This window comes from Sapajus apella, unplaced genomic scaffold, assembly GCF_009761245.1.
Source record: "Sapajus apella isolate SASKATOON/1434 unplaced genomic scaffold, GSC_monkey_1.0 scaffold86, whole genome shotgun sequence".
Lineage (NCBI taxonomy): Eukaryota > Metazoa > Chordata > Mammalia > Primates > Cebidae > Sapajus > Sapajus apella.
Genome location: NW_022437026.1, coordinates 8,480,226 through 8,487,341, shown reverse-complemented (window position 1 = coordinate 8,487,341; position 7,116 = coordinate 8,480,226).

The following is a 7,116-nucleotide window of genomic DNA, read 5'->3' as shown; positions in this document are numbered from 1 at the left end:
CCCCCCCCCCCACCCACAGCAACAGGGAGACAGTGCGTGAGGGAGCCACCCTGGGGAACCATGCTGCCTCCACAGATTTTGCAACTCTCAGGTCAGGAGATCTCCTCATGAACCCACTCCACAGGACCTGCAGTCTGACACACAGAGCTCTGTGGAGTCTTGGCAGAGCAGCAACTCAGCACACATAGAGCCCCAGGAGGTTTAGATACCTGGGCTTCCCGGCAAAAGCAGCTGCAACTCCAGCAAAGCGTGAGGTTAGACCCCCATACGTACTCCTAAAAAAGGGGCTGAATCCAGGGGGCTGAGCAGTGATGGTCTACAGGCCCTGCTTCCACAGCTCCTTGAAGGATAAGACCCACTAGCTAGGAACACCAGCCAGCCACGAATAGCAATGTTACTCCTCCCTGCGATGGAGTTCCCAGGGGAGGGTGGGCCCGGGGTGGGCCTTTGCTGTTTTGCAGCCTTAGCCATTGTCACCTTCAGTGCTGCCACTCTACAAAAAAGTGGCCAGGCCACTTCTTTATGAGGGTCTCTGACCTGCTTCTCTTCACTGGGTGGGACTCCTAACCGGTGTTTTCCAGTGCTTTCCAGCCTCACCAGTGTTTTCCAGCTGGCAGTGGTCTGAACCTACCTGAGATCGCGCTCTCAGGGGAGGGACAGGCTGCCATCTTTGCGGTTTCACAGCCTTAGCTGTTGTTGCCTTTGAGCTCTGGGGAGTAGGAGGTAGCTAGAGACTGGAGCCGTCCCCGACACAGTGCAGCAGGTCTGCAGAGAAGTGATGAGCCTGCGTTTCACGTGGGTCCCAGATCCCATTCCTCCTCACTGGGCAGGAACTCCCCACCGAGGTAGCCAGCCTCCCCGAGGGGTGCTGTGTGGCTAGCAGCAGTTCCAAAGCTCCCTGGGACGAAGCTCCCAGAGGGAGACAGGCCATCGTCTTTGCTGTCTAGCAGCCTTAGCCATTGTTGCCTTAAGACTTTAGAGACTGCAACAAAGCACAGCTGCCGGTGGAAAAGTGGCCAGACCGCTTTTTTATGCAGTTCCCAGATCCCATGCCTCCTCACTCTCTGGAATGGGGTCTCCAGCCACCTCCTGCTGGTTTGTTGGGGCCAGCAACAGGTCCACAACTCCCCGGGACGGGCTCCCAGAGGGAAGGGCAGGCCACCATCTTGGCTGTTTCGCAGCTTTCACTGTTGAAGCCTCAGGTGCTGGAAAATCCGAGGTGACTAGGAACTGATGCAGACCCCCAGCATACCACAGCAGCCCGAAGAAAAGGTGGTCAGACTGTTTGTTATGTGGGACTGGTTAGGTCCTCCCAGTCTGGGTCTCCAGCCACCCCCAACTGGGGCAATGGAGCCAATAGCAGCTCTGCAACTCCCTGGACAGAGCTCCCAGTGCGAGGGCCAGGTAGCCATTTTTGCTCTCTTGCAGCCTTCCTCCTTGCTGTCTCCAGGCTCTAAAGAGTCCATGAGGACCAGGGGCTGGTCCAGACCTCTAGCACAGAGCACCCATTTCACAGAAAGGTAGCCAGACTTTTCTCCACACGAGTTGCCGTCCTCACTTCTGCTCACTGGCAAGGGCTGTCTGACCTGGGATTCCAGCACAATTACTCTGCCCCTACCTGGCCCCTTCAATCAGAGGCAGCCCAACAGTTAACAGAACACCCACACACAGAGAAGAGAAAGAACCAATGCAAGAACTCCAGCAACTCAAATAGCCAGAGTGTCCTGTGTCCTCCAAACAACCTCACTAGTTCTCCAACAAGGGTTCTTAATGAGGTTGAGTTGGCTGAAATGACAGAAATAGAATTCAGAATATGGATAGGAATGAATATCATCAAGATTAGGGAGGATGGCAAAACGCAATCCAAAAAAACTAAGAATCACAAAAAAAAAGATGCAGAAGCTGACGGATGAAATAACCAGTATAAAAGAGAACCTAACTGATCTGATAGAGCTGAAAAACACATTACAAGAATTTTGCAATGCAGCCAGGAGCAGTGGTTCATGCCTGTAAACCCAACACTTTGGGAGACTGATGTGGGCAGGTCACTTAAGGCCAAGAGTTCAAGACCAGTCTGGCCAACATGATGAAACCATTTCTACTAAAAATGCAAAAATTAGCCAGGCATGGTGGCATACACCTGTAATTCCAGCAACTGAGGTGGCTGAGACATGAGAATCATTTGAACCTGGGAGGTAGAGGTTGCAGTGAGCCAAGATCATGCCACTGCACTCCTGTCTGGGCAACAGAGTGAGACTTTGTCTCAAAAAAATAATAATAAATAATAAAAGAATTTCACAATGCAATCACAAGTATTAACAGAAGAATAGACCAAACTGAGGAAAGAATTGCAGAACTTGAAAACTGGCATTCTGAAATAAGATAGCAAGACAAAAGTAAAGAAAAAAGAGGCCGGGCGTGGTGGCTCATGCCTGTAATCCAAGCACTTTGGAGGCCAAGGCGGGCAGATCACCTGAAGTCAGGAGTTCAAGACCAGCCTGACCAACATGGTGAAACCCCGTCTTAAAAAAGGAAAGAAAGCAAGAAAGAAGACAAAAAAAAAAAAAGAAAAGAAAAGAAAAAAGAATGAGCCAGGCACAGTGGCTCATGCCTGTAATCCTAGCACTTTGGGAGGCTGAGGTGGGTGGATCACCTGAGGTCAGGAGTTCAAGACCAGCCTGGCCATCATGGTGAAACCCCATCTTTGTTTAAAAAAAAAAAAGAAAAGAAAGAAAAGAAAAGAAAAAGGAATGAAAAAGAATGACAAAACCCCTGAGAAATATAGGATTATGTGAAGAGGCCAAATTTACAAATCACTGGCATCCCTGAAAGGGATGGAGATAAAGCAAACAACTTGGAAAACATATTTCAGGATATTGTCCATGAAAATTTTCCCAACCTTGCTAGAGAGGTCAGCAGTCAAATTCAGTCAATACAGAGAACCCCTGCAATATTCTACACAAGAAGATCATCCCCAAGGCATATAATCATCAGATTTTCCAAGGTCAAAATGAAAGAAAGAAGGTTAAAAGCAGCTAGAGAGAAAGGGGAGGTCACCTACAGAGGGAGCCCCATCAGGCTAACAGTGGATCTCTCAGCAGAAACCCTACAAGCCAGAAGAGATCGGAGGCCTATATTCAACATTCTTAAAGGAAAAAAAAATCTTCAACCAAGAATTTCATATCCAGCCAAACTAAGCTTCCTAAGCAAAGGAGAAGTAAGATCCTTTTCAGATCAGCAAATGCTGAGGGAGTTTGTTACCACCGGACCTGCCTTACAAGGTATCCTCAAGGGAACACTAAATATGCAAAGGAAAGACCACTACCAGTCAATACAAAAACACACTTAAGTGTACAGACTAGCGGCACTATAAAGCAACACACAAACAAACCAGCGTAGGCCGGGCGCAGTGGCTCACGCCTGTAATCCAAGCACTTTGGAAGCCAAGGTGGGCGGATCACCTGAGGTCAGGAGTTCAAGACCAGCCTGACCAACATGGTGAAACCTCGTCTTTATTTTTTAAAAAAAATTTTTAAAAAAAGAAACAAACAAACCAGCATAATAATCAGTTAGCCAAACAGGATCAATTCTACACATATTAATACTGTAAATGAGTTAAATACCCCCGTTGAAAAGGCACAAAGTGACAAGCTAGATAAGAAAGCAAGATCTTAAGCTGTCTTCAAGAGATCCATCTTATGCATAGTGACACCTAGAGACTTCGAATTAAAGGGATGGAGAAAAATTTATCAAGCAAATGGAAATCAGAAAAAAATCAGGGTTTGCAATCCTAATGTCAGACAAAATATACTTTAAACCAACAATGATCAAAAGACCAGGGTGTTGAATAATGGTAAAGTGTTCAATTCAACCAGAGGACATAACTATCCTAAATATAAATGCACCCAACACAGGAGCACTTAGATTCATAAAGCAAGTTCTTAGAGACCTACAAAGAGACTTAGACACAATAATAATTGGAGGTTTCAACACTCCACTGACAGTATTAGACAGATCATCAAAGCAGGAAATTAACAAAGATATTGAGGACCTAAACTCAGCATTGGACCAAATGGATCTGATAGATCGCTACAGAACTCTTCACCCAAAAACAACAAAATATACATTCTTCTCATTGCCACATAGCACATACCCTAAAATTGACCACACAATCAGACACAGAACAATTCTAAGCAAATGGTAAAGGACTGAAATCATAACAAACACACTCTCAGACCATGATGCAATGAAAAATAGAAACCAAGACTTTTAAAGAATTGCTCAAAATCATGGAATTAAACAACCTGCTCCTGAATGACTTTTGGGTAAATAATAAAATTAAGGGAAATATTAAGGAGTTCTTGAAAACAAATGAGAACAAAGATACCACATACCAGAATCTCTGGGGCACAGGTAAGGCAATGTTAAGAGGGAAACTTATAACACTAAATGCCCACAATAAAAAGTTAGAAAGATCTCAAATTAACAACTTAGCATCACAACTGAAAGAACCAGAGAAGCAAGAGCAGACCAACCCAAAGCTAGCAGAGGACAAGAAATAACCAGAATCAGAGCTGAACTGAAGGAGATTGAGATATAAAAAACCATTCAAGGATCAACAAATCCAGGAGGGTTTTTTTTTTTTTAAATTAAGATAGGCTACTAATGAAAAAAAGAGAAGATTCAAATAAACACAATTAGAAATAACAAAGGGAATGTTACCACTGACACCGCAGAAATACAAACAACCAGCAAAAACTAGTACAAACATCTCTACACACACCAACTACAAAACCTAGAAAAGATTAATAAATTCCTGGACACATAAACCCTCCCAAGACTAAACCAGGAAGAAATTGATTGCCTGAACAGACCAATAATGAAATGCAAAATTGAATCAGTAATAAACAACCTACCAACTACAGAATTGCTCAGGACCAGATGTAGTAAAAAGAGCTAGTACCATGCCTACTGAAACTAACCCAAAAAACTGAGAAGGAGGGACTCCTCCCCAACTCCTTCTACGCAATCAGCATAATCCCGATAGCAATACCTGACAGAGACACAAGAAAAAATGGAAAACTTCAGGAAAGAAGAAAGGAAAGTATCCTGGATGAACATCAATGCAAAAATCCTCAACAGAATCCTTGCAAACGGAGTGCAGCCGCACATCAAAAAGCTTATCCACCATGATCAAATGGGCTTTATCCCTAGGATGCAAGGTTGGTTCAACATACACAAATCAATAAATGTGATTCATCACATAAATAGAATTAAAAACAAAAACCACATGATCATCTCAATAGATGTAGAAAAGGCTCTTGATAAAATTCAACATCATGTTAAAAAAAAACAATAAACTACAAACATACTTCAAAGGAACATACCTCAAAATGATAAGAGCCATCTATGACAAACCCACAGCCAACATCATACTGAATGAGCAAAAGTTGGAAGCATTCCCCTTAAAAACCAGCACAAGACAGGGATGCCCTTTCTCACCACTCCTATTCAACATAGTATTGGAAGTCCTGGCCAGAGCAATCAGGGAAGAGAAAGAAGTAAAGGGCATACAGATAGAAAGAGAGGAAGTCAAACTATCCCTGCTTGCAGATGATATTCTATATCTAGAAAACCCCATAGTCTTAGCCCAAAACTCCTTAAGCTTATAAATAACTTCAGCAAAGTTTCAGGTTACAAAATCAACATATGAAAATCACCAGCATTTCTACACACAAACAACAGCCAAGCTAAGAGCCAAATCAGGAATGCAATCCCATTCATAATTGCCACAAAAAGAACATAATACCTAGGAATGCATATAGCTAACCAGGAAGGTGAAAGATCTATTCAATGAGAATTACAAAATACTGCTCTAAAAAATCAGAGATGACACAGACAAATGAAAAATCATTCCATTCTTATGGATAGAAGGACTCAATATCGTTAAAATGGCCATAATTCCCAAATCAATTTACAGAGTCAGTGCTATTCCTACCAAACTACCAATGACATTCTGTAGAGAATTAGAAAAAACTATTTTAAAATTCATGTGAACCCCAAAACAAGCCCAAATGGCCAAGACAACCCTAAGCAAAAAGAACAAAGCAGGAGGCACCATGTTACCCAACTTCAAACTATACTATAGGGTAACAGTAACCAAAACAGCATGGTACTGGCACAAAAACAGACATGTAGACCAACGGAACAGAATAAAAAGCCCAGCAATAAGTCCACAAACCTACAACCATCTGATCTTGCACAAAGCTGACAAAAACAAGCAATGCAAAAATAACTCCCTATTCAATAAATGATGCTGGCATAACTAGCTAGCTATATGCAGAAGATTAAAACTTCCTCACGCCATTTACAAAAATCAACTCAAGATGGATTAAAGACTTAAAGATAAAACCCAAAATTATACAAATCCTGGAAGACAATCTAGGCAATAAAACATTCTGGACACACGAGCTGGCAAAAATTTCATGACAAAGATGCCAAAAGCAATCACAATAAAAGCAAAAATTGACACATGGGATCTAATTAAACTTAAGAGCTTCTATACAGCAAAAAATACTATCACTAAACACATAACCTAAAGAATGGGAGAAAATTTTTGCACACCGTTCATCTGACAAAGTTCTAATATCCAACATCTAAAACGAACTTAAATTTATAAGCAATAAATACAACCCCATCAAAAAGTGGGCAAAGACATGAATAGACACTTTTCAAAAGAAGACATATGCATGGCAGAACAACATATGAAGAAAAGCGCAATATCACTGATCTTTAGAGAAATGCAAATCAAGGCCAGGCGCAGTGGCTCAAGCCTGTAATCCCAGCACTTTGGGAGGCCGAGGCGGGTGGATCACGAGGTCAAGAGATCGAGGCTATCCTGGTCAACATGGTGAAACCCCGTCTCTACTAAAAATACAAAAAATTAGCTGGGCATGGTGGCGCGCGCCTGTAATCCCAGCTACTCAGGAGGCTGAGGCAGGAGAATTGCCTGAACCCAGGAGGTGGAGGTTGCGGTGAGCCGAGATCACGCCATTGCACTCCAGCCTGGGTAACACGTGTGAAACTCCATCTCAAAAAAAAAAAAAAAAAAAAAAA